The sequence below is a fragment of the Papaver somniferum genome, chromosome 6 (assembly GCF_003573695.1).
Source record: "Papaver somniferum cultivar HN1 chromosome 6, ASM357369v1, whole genome shotgun sequence".
Taxonomy (NCBI): domain Eukaryota; kingdom Viridiplantae; phylum Streptophyta; class Magnoliopsida; order Ranunculales; family Papaveraceae; genus Papaver; species Papaver somniferum.
The window spans coordinates 60,392,083-60,405,425 of record NC_039363.1 but is presented as its reverse complement, the minus strand read 5'-3'; positions in this window follow the sequence as shown (position 1 = coordinate 60,405,425).

The following is a 13,343-nucleotide window of genomic DNA, read 5'->3' as shown; positions in this document are numbered from 1 at the left end:
GGGATGGTCCGGAGGAGTCCAGGTTACGTTGGTCGGTACAACTGCAGTATGGTGGTTGTTTTCCATCCCATTAAGTTCTTCTTCCCTAATGTAGTTGTGATAGAGATTGAACCAGTAAAGAGCAATTGTCAGAGCATCATGAACATTCATGTTCTTTTGATCAAAAACTTTTGCATTGCGTCATTTCCAAATGGCCCAGCATATGGACATTCCTAGAGCAAGAGAAGAGTTGTTATCATTTGATCTGAATAGAGATTCCATGAGACTTGTGAGGGTCAACTGATTGCTTCCTTGAAGCTGGAGGCCAAGAGGAGAGGCGAACCATACAGCTTGGGCGAAGCTGCAGTGTAGTAAAAGGTGTTCTACTGACTCTTCATCATTATTGCATATGCTGCAAATGGTTGAAACTCCGTCGATGAATCTACCGATTTTCTGAGCCACTGCCAAACCTTTATGTATAGCTCTCTACAGGAACGTCTTCATTTTTGGAGCAGCAGTCTTTACTGCCCAAAATTTCTTCCAAGGGAAGTTATTTTCACCAGATGCAGAAGTCTCTCCTTGGTGTTCTTGGACCGTTTTCTGGAAAGACTGTGGTGTGAAATCACCATGATTAGTGAACTTCCAAATCAGTTTGTCAACAGAATGAGGATTGGGGGAGATTTTTTTTGATCAGATTGCAGGCATACTGATCTGTGACATTCTGAAGAACAGTTAGGTTCCATTGGCATGTGGAGCTATCAATTAGATCACTTACCTTCTTGTGCTTGTTATTTCCATCTACAAGCTTCTCTGGCACAGAGCCTGTTAGAGTATGAACCCATGGATCTGAAAAAATATTGATAGATTGCCCATTTCCCACGAGCCAGATGCAGCTTTTCTTCAGTTGTTCTCTACTGTCAAGCATTGCGGCCCAAGTTGTTGAACAGTTAGTTATCTTCTTTACCTCCCAGAAAGAACTGTCCCTTAGGTATTTCGCACACAGAATTTGAGCCCATAGTGTATCTTGTTCTTTAAGGAACCTCCAAGAAAGTTTGGCTACACAAGCTAAGTTAAGCTCATAAAGAGATCGTAAGCCCAAACCTCCTTTTTCTTTTTGCAGATTGAACCACTCCCAATTTAAGTGATGCATTTTCCTCTTCTTTCTATCGTGACCCCACCAAAAATTCCTAATTATCTGTGTTAACTTTTTTAAGACGGTTTTTGGTATCATTGTCGTGGTCATGTAGAAAACTGGGATGAGTGCAAGTACTGACTGAATGAGCACTGTACGACCAGCATGGGATAAATTGTTCTTTCTTCTTCCTGCAAGAGTTGTATCAAATTTGTCAATGAGGAAGTTAAAGTTTGATACCCTGTTTCCTTTGTTGCCGAATATGAACTCCGAGATATTTCTCCTCTTTTTGCATTCTCTTGACCCCCAATTGTTGAATGATCTCTTCTGCGTAAGTGTCCGGGACACTTTTAATGAAGTGAATAGAGCTTTTTGAGTAGTTAACCAGCTGGCCTGAGATGTTATAATACTGTTGTAAGACTGAGGTGATAGAGTTTATTGTTCTAGTATCAGTATTTCCAAAGATCATCACGTCGTCTGCGAATATTATATGTGAGATGCTTGGATCCCATCTATTGATCTTGTAGCCGCTGTAGGTTCCTTCATCTTCCATTTTATTGATAATGCCTGCAAAAATTGAGCACAAATGATAAATAAATATGGCGAAAGAGGGCAGCCTTGCCTTATGCCTCTCTCCCCAAAGAAAAATCCTTCAGGCTTGCCATTAAGAATTATTGAGAAGAAAAAAGATTTCACACAATTCATAATGAGATCGTGTGCCCTATCTGTGATTCCAAAATTCGAGAGATCTTTACTCAGGAAATGTCAATCTACTCTGTCATATGCTTTGCTCATGTCCAGTTTCAGTTCAAAGGACCCTTGGGAAGTGTTGGAGTTATTCATGGAGTGAAATATTTCTTTAGCCACCACGATATTGTCTATAATCTGTCTCCCAGGTACAAAGGCCGACTGGTTCTTTTCGATGAGGTTGTCAAGGAATGGACTGAGTCTGTTTGTGATGATCTTTGTGACCACCTTGTAGAGAACGTTGCAGAGAGCAATTGGTCTGTAATCTGCATCAGTTTCAGCGTGTTTCTTTTTGGGAATCAGCGTCAGTTACGTGTGGTTTAAGCCGGGAGGGAAGTCGAGTATCTGAAGCAGTCTTGGATTAGATGCACTACCTCTTGGCCTACAGCTTCCCAATATTTCTTGAAGAAAAGGGTTGGATAGCCATCAGGGACAGACGACTTCAACGAGCCCATCTTCTTTATCACGTTGAAAACTTCCTCAGCGCTGGGAATTGAGCTTAAAAACCTGCAATCATCTCAACTCAATTTATTAGCATTGACCAGTTATGTCTGTATCAGATACATTTGTATCTTTTGTAAACATATCCTGGAAGTGGTTTATAAGATTGTCTCTAATCAGCTTAGGGTCAGAAATCCAGTTACCATTAGAATTTTTTAAAGAAAAAATCTTGTTTTTACTTCTTCGATGGATAGTGGAAACGTTGAATACCTGAGTATTTTTATCAATAAACCCATTTGGATTTGTTTCTTTGTTGTCAGAACATTCTGTCTCTTTTCTCAAGAGTTATTATGTTGTCACAAATGGCTTTCTCTTCTTCTCTGGTGTCTCTCTGGTGTGAAGATGATTGCAGATCAATCAGCTTTTGTTTCTCAATTTCTATCTCCCTTCTTGTGTCTCCAAAGGTTTCCCTGCTCCACTTCCATAGACTATCGCCCACAGTTGTTAGTCTTTCTATTGTATCTCCCATAGAATTTCCCCAGCTGTTCCGCATAACCTCTTTGAATTGTGGATTGGTCAGTCCAGTAAAACTCAAACTTGTAGTTTAGTTTTCTTTTAGGATGTTTTCTCATGGTGTTGAGTAATATGGGGGGCATGATCACTTTCTATTCTCAGTAAGTGAAGCACTGCAGCATCGGAGAAGAGGACTCTCCATTCTGAATTACAGATTGCTCTATCTAACCTCTCAAAGATAGGAGTATTTTGAGAAGAATTATTAGACCAAGTGAAGGCAGGTCCAGCATACCCTAGATCAATGATATCTCTCTCCCTTATCATAGCTCTGAATTCATCGCAACTAATATATGTAGTTGATGAGCCGCCTTGCTTTTCATATTGGTGCATAAGAGCATTTAGATCACCAATCATGCACCAAGCGCCTTCAACATTTTCGAGATCATTATTCATATGTCTCCAAAAAGCATTCCTGTGTTGGTGTGTTGGTGGTCCTTAGACGTAGAAAAGATCCCACCTTGGTAGCGACAGATGAGGTTCAATGACACAGTGAATGCAATTAGGAGTTTTAGATAATATGGTTACGTCCACAGTGTCATTCCAGAGAAGTGCAAGGCATCCACTTCTACCAATAGCAGCAACATATGCAAAATGCTTATAGTTTAAAGAACTCCAAATCCTCTCGCTTTTTGAATCATTATGTCTTGTTTCGGAAAAGAAAGGGATGGAAGGATTGCAGCTGCGCAGGAACGAGTTTAATTTCAGAATTATCGTCTCGTCCCCTAGACCACGACAGTTCCATGATTGTATTAACATTTATCTTGCGACTTTTTGGGGAAAGTCTCCATAGCCTCTGAAGTAGTACAACATTGTTGCTTATATGGAGGATCACAATCCATTGGTTCTGTTTGTCTTTTACTGCCGAAGTGGATAGTATCTTCAGGAGAGACCGATCCTTGGGAGTTTCTTGCAAATCATTTCCATTGTCTCATGTTTTTGAGGTTGGTTTGCTCGAGGAAAGTGGATTCTGGGGAAGGTTTACCTGATTGTGGGTTTAGGTTCAGTGGATTTGGCAGAATGGTTTGGTGCTGGGGGAGTGGGTTTTGTTTCTTTGGTGGGATGGGTTTATTCACTTCGACAACAGAGTGAATAGGTTTGGCAGGGTTTTGGGTTATGGATGGTTCTTTTGGTGGATGAGTGGGTTTTTTTGGTGAGTGGGTGGGTATTTTCTCTTTAACCATTCCCGGCTTTTTCTGGGTATATTTAGGGTTTTCCACTGCTTGAGATACTGCATTAATAGCAGAGATATTCGGTGCCTGATTCTATTTATTATTGAGATTGGGGGAATTTTTGGCAGTTACCGTGAGTAAATGGAGATTATCTGTTGGTGAGGTATTTTTGGGACTTTCTGGTTGCATGGCTTTTTCTGAGGCGAGAATACAGGAGGAAATATCGTTGGTGGGTTGACTGGAAATGGAAAGTAGGGTTTTCATGCCTGTTTTCTTCTCCATTGTTGAGATTTGGAGACTTTCGTCCGAACCTTGAAGCTGGCATGTTCTGATTTGGTTTAGGTTTATAGTTCGCATTGATCTCCTCGGTGAGGCTTGCAACTTTCATGTCCTGCATCTTTTCCATGAAGGTTTCTGGGGAGAAGAACCCTATTTTCTCACATTTCCTGGACAGCTCTGGGAATTGCTTCATGATGTGACCAAACATGCCACAGAAAAAACATACTCTTGGTAGCCTTTCATACCTCAGCATGGCCTTGCATTTTTTCTTGGATGGTAGTGTGAAATTTAGCTCTTGTCTGAGCTTTTCCGTGACATCCAGTTTAACTCTAACTCTAGCAAAACTCCCACATTTAGCACGATCAACTTAACTTATAGGGTACGGAATCCCTATCTTACTTGCAATGAACTCGACCATCTTGATCGTTTGAGAGATAATCGGAAGTCCATGGACCTGAACTGTAAAATCTGTAAATCTGAACTCATACTCTTCTGGCAGCTTATCAGGACCACATATTTCCATGAGAAGGATATCTTCATTTAGTCCCCACGGCGACCTAGTAAGGACTGTGTTGTAGCCACAACCCAGATCAAAATGAACTAGGTATATTGCCTTCCCGAAGTTTGATATTTCCATATTACCAGATGGTCTCCAGGATCAGATGAGCATATTGTAAAGGATGTTAATCCCATACTCTCTTCTGGTGATAGTGGTTATGACAAGAGAGTATTTGTGTGATGATGGGGTTTCAACTATGTCTTCCGGCACCTCAAAAACTTCTTCTTCTTCATTATGTGATAAAGCGGCCATTCTGTGTGCTAGATCTTCATATCCTGGATTTGAGGATTGAGATGAAGAAGCCTCCATGTGAACCCTTTTGAAACACGCCAAGTTATACAGAAAGAGAGAAACAAAAGAACTGATTAACCTGCAAAACAAAACAAACACACCAAGAAAAAGAAAGATGAATTAACTGAAGGATTTAGAATGAAAAAGATAATCGTCCTCGGACGAGAAAAAAATCATCCTAAAGATGAGAGAAAATCATTCTAAAGATGTGAAAAAAAGGTATTTCAAAAACATTTAACTTTGATGTATAAATACATGATCATATTAGGGGAAACTTATTTGTAGCCCAATTAAATTTTTTCTTATATAAGAAACCCATCATTAAGATATTAGATATGTATAGCCCATAATTAGTTATATTATTACTAAGATTACATAAACAACCTTTATATAAATTAGGAAAAATATTTCCGATTTTTTTTATTTAAAACATTGAAAAGTCAAAACATCCAAAATTGTGAATAAGCCCTAAAGTCGTGGATTTCCGCTAAAAATCTATTCTAATTAATGTGATAACAATAATTCCAAAATCGTGGATTTTTTCTAAAAACCTATTCTAATTAATGTGATAACAATAATCCCAAAAAAATCTCCATAAAAGTCTACTTTCATATTTTTATTTTTTATGCTTCTTGAAAATATATTTTCGCTCTTTTAAATTCTAAAAAGCAAAAATTATGATTCAAAAATGTTATATGATCAAAGAAAAATATAAAAAAAAAAAGTGAAAGTTCTACAAAATTGATGAAAATTTCATTTTTCACATTGTAACTTTAACAATTTGCATGATCACGAATCTTAACGGCTGATAACCTATATTTTTACGTGTCATCACAGCCCAGTAGCGCTAATTCCATTTAGCATGATCACGAATCTTTGGTTGCTCTACTGCGACAATATTTGGACCCATCGCTGCAAATTAAGGAGGAGAGGCAAGAACATTAATGTGCCGAAATATTATACCACCTAAATTTTTGTAAAGTAAATAACCATTGAATTGAGATCCTAAATAGTCACATCTTCCCATAAATAAAGGAATCAATTTAATTGACAGGGATAACTATAACGGCCGGAATTAAGGGAACCAAACTAATGGTTTGACCACAGATTACACCCATAAAAAACGCCCATGTCATCATCCGATTTTAAAACATGTATATATTTCGGTAATAATATTTTAGCTAATTATGGTTAATTTAGTCATCTTGAAAATATGAAAATATAAATCCAATCTGAAACTACTAATCTAAACCGTAAATCTTGTATTTTGGCTACACATATATCCTATCTTAAGAGCAAATTTTACGGTGGAATCCATCCATCTTCCATCTTCCACGCTACTTCAACACTTGGAACTGTGGATGGAAGCGCAAGTGTAATGGTGGAATAGTAGAAACGTTATTCTTAATGAAGCTAAAAAAACGCAATTAAGAATGAAGCTTTTTTTTCAGCCGTTAGATTTCAACAACTCATTTTAAATCTACTGATAAAAAAAAACGCAATTCTTAATTGCGTTTTTTTAGCTCCATTCTTAATTGCATTTAACGCTATTCTTATTGGCGTTCAGATGGATTCCACGAAACCGTGGAACCTTGCTTGGATTTTCTGTGGAAGACCTCAACTTGGAAGCCACTAGACTTGACATTCCATGGTTTTTCCACACTTGGAATAATTTGGATTCCACCATAAGACTTTCTCTAATGATGGGCTAATAGAACATAGAGGAAGCAAATTTGGGTTCCTCAGAAATTTCCATATTATATATATAAATAAAATATGTATATACGTGTCCGCGTCCTAATTCGAGAATTTTGTAGTGTCCGTGTCAACGTCATGTCGTGTCCGCGTCTATGCTCGGCATTTGTGCAACCCAGATACAGAACTTTCTTCTTTTAACCCAGATACAGAACTTCGTTAAGGTTAATGGATCAGATTAAAGTTAAACCGCAGGCCCCATAATTTGCTATCATTTTCATGTCCATATAACAAAGATTCGAAATATAGGACTAGAAAATATTTGGGTAAAAAACAGATCTAGGCCTCTCTTTTTTTGAGGGTTACATCCATAGGTCCGTTTTTTTTGAACTTTGCAAATATAGGACGGTTTTGACCGTTAGAATGAAAAAAACGTTAAACAGTAGTTATCCTCCTTTTTGTCTCCGTTAGGGTTGGATAAAAAGACTTATCAGTCCTTGAAACCCTTCCAACTCATTGAGTTCTCATTCAACTCGCCGAGTCTGCATATTGACTCGGTTCTAACGGTGTAATACACGTATTTTATACACGTCATCACATCAACCACGTATTTGACACATGTCACTCACGAATTGGCTTCAAAATTCTGTCACGAATTTTTATTAAGCAACCACCATTTATTCTTGACGTTATTTCTGTCACGAATTTTCTATTAAGCAACCACTATTTATTCTTGACATCACAAACTCTGGAAACCTTTGTGACGGATGTATCAGCATCTCCGTTACCTTTTCTCTATCATTCTCATCTTCAAAAATTCATCAAAACCAATTTCTTCAAAAATTCATCAAAACCAATTTCTCCCGAATAACGACACCCCTGCAAACCTAAGCATTCATCTACATTGTTCATTCGTTCACCAGCTCAATGCAGCAACCAATTTCATTTCAGTATTGCCTATCATCAACCATTGCAGTAACAGCACCAATCTTCTCTTAAGCTGCAACTAACAAACTGCAACTGCAATTCCCATTTTCTCAGCAGCCATCTCCTTCTACTCCATATCCGTTCCACCAGAACCACACATCAGTCAAAAAGGATAAAACCAGGTATTATTTCTGAGAAAAGAAGAGAAAGTGCACGGCTTCCTATTTCATCGATATCAAGAATTAAAAAATGAAAAATAGTAACTAGTCTTATATTTCTTGACATAAGATCGACGATTATATGAAAAGATAATATATGTGAGTCTTAGAGCATCCACAGTGGTGCGACTAAAATCAAAGACTAAAGAGTAAAATCGGCGACTAAACTTTAGTTTAGTCCGTGGTGTGACTTAGTGGGCGACGACTACATTTAATCGGGCGGGGTTATAATCAACGTTTCGTTATGGAACGGTGGTATAAAGTGCGCCCCATTCAGGCGTTGATAAAGATAACGCTCGGTGTGGGGCGTTGGTAAAGTTTACGCCCAATGTGGGGCGTAATTAAAGTTTACGCTCGACGAACGGGCGTTGGTATATATCAACGCACCATGGGGCGTGCATAAAGTCACCGCAAGAAGGCAGGCGGATGTAAAATCAACGCCCCATGGGACGCACGTAAAGAATCCGCCCGAAGCCGGGAGGATGTATAATCAACGCCTAAATGATTGTTGGACTTGGGTTAATTAACTTAGAGCTCATTGATTTACTGTTATGGCTAAAGTCAATGCAAAAGGACTTGGACTTGACTTGATCGAATTATGAGGAAAATTATATGGATTTGATATTTTCAGTGACAACTTCCAGGCAACTTATTTTTCTTGTGTGTGTGGTAGTAGTTGTTGGTGATTTATGTGTAAGGTACATTTTGTGTGTGAGGGTTGTTAGTTGGCTTTCATAATATTTGCATGCCATTTTTGATGCAATGGTCATGCTAAAATGTTTTGATTAACGAGCGGAAGCTTTAACCAACGCCTGATTTGGGCGTTTACATATCTCCGCTTGACGGCAGGCGTACACTTTATCTCCGTCTGTTGCGGGGCGTATACTATATCAACGCATGTTGTTGAGCGTAAACTTTACCTCCGTTTGAATGGGGCGGTTGGTATATCAACGCCTGATTCCAGGCGAACAACTCAGCAAACGCTCCATCGGGCGTACAGTTTATCAACGTTTCGTTGGGGCGTAGTTTATATGGCCGCCTAGTCGTGGGACGAACTCTATACAAGCGCCCGTTGAGAAACGGAGATTATATCAACGCCCGTTGAGAAACGGAGATTGATAGATGCATTTATGTGTCTAATATAGCTCATTTGTATATATTGTTAGTACTCGATATTGTACTTATTTGGTTATTTTATGTCTTTGTAGGTGTTTTTGGAGAAATAAGCTTTTGCGGCGAAATTGGCTAAAAAGTGGTTTTTGCGCTCGTGGGAGAAAATTACTATACGGACTCTCACTTTGGATAAGGGGTAACCTAATTACTAAGGGGCACCCCATTTCAGGGCATGTACTAAAGGGACACCGGAACTGGATAGGGGGAGGTCATCTTCAAAGTTTCAAAACTGGATTTTGGCGGGAAAAAAGGCAGCAGCGTCAACAGTTTTGGATCAATGATTTGAGCGACCTAGGAGGCGATTAAATGGGCAAATTTGGTACCCACGGACTCTACAAGACATAAGGGACCTGTTAGAAGCGATTAGACCCATCTAATTGGGCTGGATAAGTCAGAAAATCCACACAAAGTCAAGACAGTGCACACGGTTTCTGTTTAGGGTTTGAGATTAGTTTGAGAGATTTATGGGATATCTTGCGTGGGATATACATCAAAACAGTTGGGTAAAAGTCCTAGAAGATATTTGATACGAGATAATAGCTAGAAACAGCCTGTAACGCAACAAGAAGAAGATTATTCTTCAAACAACCCGTAAAGAATAATGGAGATTTCCAAGGGGTTTGATCGAGTTTCAAGGGGATTTAAAGCCTATAGATAGTTGGTTTTATGTCAGAGAAGGGGGATGAAGAGTTAGGGGTCGATTGGGAGGCCAGCAGAGAGGCGCAGGAGGAGTTGCAGGAATTGTACCTGCTGCTGCTGCTGCCATTAACAAACCTTGAAGAACAGGAAGAACGGACTGCTCAGAGCAGTCTTATTTCCTGCAGCGTCAACAGCAGCAGCTGTGTGTCGTTGTTTTACTGCATCTCACTGGTATCGTTTCTTCTGGACGAATTTTGTGGGTCACAGAACCACTGTTTTATATTTTTCACTCTTTTAATCATATTTTGAGCATCAAGTATGTATTTTGAGAACATGATTATTATGAGTAGCTAAACCCCAATACTGGGATGATGGAGGAAACCATTCTTTATGCATGAGTAATTTTATTTAATTCTTTTATGACTATTTGCACTATTATGAATGGAATTATGAATTTTATTGATTATTTGTGATTTTGTCTGATGATGTATGCTTAATCCATGATATTCTTGATGCATCATGCTTATGATTTACATATAATACTTACAAAATCTATTTTTGGCAAAGTAAGAGTCGATATTTGTTATCAAAATAAGCTTTAATTGTCTAGAATTAATAATTGAATCGCATGAGTATAAGAATTGGTGAAATCCTGAGTCCCGGTATCTCTTGATCCTGTGACAATTTTGTATATATTTTTGTTTATAAATCTATTCAAGACCGAGCGTCGAATCCGTATTTACCGCAAATCGAATTACTACAACAAAATGGCGCCGCCGACGCGGACTTGTATATAGATTTGTTTTTAGGTTTATTATTTTATTTTATTTTTTTTACTATTATTTGTTCCTTTTTACGTTTCTTTTTGTGTCTTTGATTTACAGGTTCGAAGTGGAATACTAAGGACTTGGGAACAAAAAGCTTAAAGCTAAAAGTTAAAAGCTAAAAGAGAAGAAGAAAAAGACATAAATTTTTTTTTAGGATTTAATTTTTATTATTATTATTATTTTTGTATATAGCTTTTATTTATTTATTTTTAGAATTTGTAAATAGGCTTTATTTTTCATAATTTTTGTAATTTTGGACTTTTTATTTGGACTTTATTCTGGACTTTGGACATTATTTTTAAAACCCTACGGAAGGGTTATAAATTAAGAAAAAAAAATTAAATACAAACTGTTTGCAGGGAAGGACGACGATTACTATATCGTCTCGGCCCCTCGGGTTCGCACACGTCATAGGAGTCGTGGCCTGAGTCGACGACAACGGTTCATCGCCCGTCTGGTACGGGAGGTAAGTCCAATCGAAACACCCGCGAATCTCCTGCAAGCGGGTTACTGTCTGCCTTAAGGTGATAATTGTTTGAGGACGAACCGGACTGTCTTTATTTTCCTAGTAAAGGGCAAGGCCTGGCCTAAACAAGATAAGGACTCGGATTTCATCACCGTTTCCTTCTTGCCCGCCTTAGGAAAACGAAACCAAACGCGAACCTAAGCCTAAAATTTTGAATAGAACGAGACCAATAGGGTAACGAGCTTAATAGGAAACTCGTTCGAAAAATATTGGTTGCTCTTTAAGCACATTTCAAAGTTCATGATGGTTTCTGTGAGTTGAATGCGTGACTGCGCCGCCTTGTGATAGCGGTGAGGCCTTGGGTATCAAAGCTCCACTGAGCTTCCCTCGCCTCGATTCAACTTACATTAGCTCGGATTGATTCCAGAGGGGTGTGCTCAAATTGTAACGAATTCCTTTTCGAAGGAATAGAAGCTGGTCTAGAAAACAATCTAAGTGGAGCCATCATGCTTTTTGTTTGCTAGATTCTATAGGTTTGATTTGGTCGAGTCGGACTTGTTTGTGATTGCGTAGAATTCCCCTGCAATTAAGAATGTCGAACTGGTATGATAGAAGCCAATACAATGAATATCGACCTGAATTTGAATATGGACATCATCAGTATTATGACCATAGTGAGAATAGTGACTGGGGACGCCAACCTTTTCAAGGTTATGGTTCATACCATGGTGAGCCCAATTACTATCCGCACGCGCATCAGTCATACGAGCAAGAAGATTATAATACTAGTTCTTCGTCTTTAGAGGATACAATCAAACTTTTGAAAAGTAGTCCTTATTATGATCCTTCAGTTCCTATTCCTTCTCTAGAAGAGACTCTCAGGAATTTAGCTAAGTCATCACGTCAGTTAGCTGAATCGACGTATAAATTAGATGAGGTGAATAATGTAGTTATGGACGAAAGAACTGCAACAACAACTGAATCTGTAGAAGATATCCTCAATAGATTAACTCAAAACTTAGATCCTACACTAAGGGAACTTTCTTTGGAAGAGACCCTTGAGAGGATAGCTGAGTCGACACGTAGACTTGAGTTAGAGACGAATGAAAGTATTGCTCGAAATAACTTGAATTGCCAATATAGTGTATCCAATAATACCCTTGAGAATGAAGATACTTTTTCACATAATCAAGATAACGAGGTTATAATTGGTAACACTACTTATTAGATAAGGTTCAATCATCTTCGTACTATTATGATGATGAGGATAGTAGTGATGAAGAATCTGAAACATGTAGGCATAGTAATCAGGAATCTAGTAATCCAATTGAGCTTTATAGTGATTATATTATTTCTACTTCAAATCCAAATAATTTTTATGATTATTCACCTATTCAAAAGGACGAGGATTTGATTAGGGATACCACCGTTTTAGACGATGTAGTTTTTCCTTTTGATTACGAAGCCGATAGTGGTTTAGAGGAACGGGTTCATTTCGAAAATACTGTTTTAGAGTCTAGCGACTTAGAAACAATAGTCTTGGAAGAAGAAGATAGACCCGTAGAGATGAGTAAAGATGCACTACCTGATAATAACTTAGAAGAATCTCTTGAATATTTTAAGGACTCTGAAGATACGGAAATTCAAAAAAATTAGAGGTCTATCTAGAGAAACTGAAAACTCTAAGTTTGGGGGTGATTATCACTTCCCTAGTGCCTTACCTTTAACTCTCAGAAAGTCCCCACACTTAGGACTTGACATCAATGCCTCAACCATTTTACAAGATTACTTTCATACTCGTTTTCCTGAACCTAGTGATGTCCATAAGGAAGTTCAGTTGTTAGAAACCCATCCTCTGGTTGATGAGGTTAGACCAGGCTATGATACTAAGATCGACTTTGTTTTCCCACCAAATATTTTTCAAACAATTGTGGGAACGTATAAATTTCAAATGTGTCAATTATTAAGTTCTGAGACTAAACCTAATTACTTTAGGATATTAGAATCGACACATTTTCTTAAGAATGACCACTACTCTCACTGTGGTCAATTATGTAAGTCAAACCTGATTGACTTAGAGGATCCTCAATTATTTAGGTTATTATTTTGTGCTTCTAAGTTCTTATTTAAGTACTTACAGACTCTAGGACCTAATAATTCGGATCTCAATTTTGAGGAGTTGCAGCCTAAAGAAATATATTTAGACCCTTTTATAGAACCTGAACCTG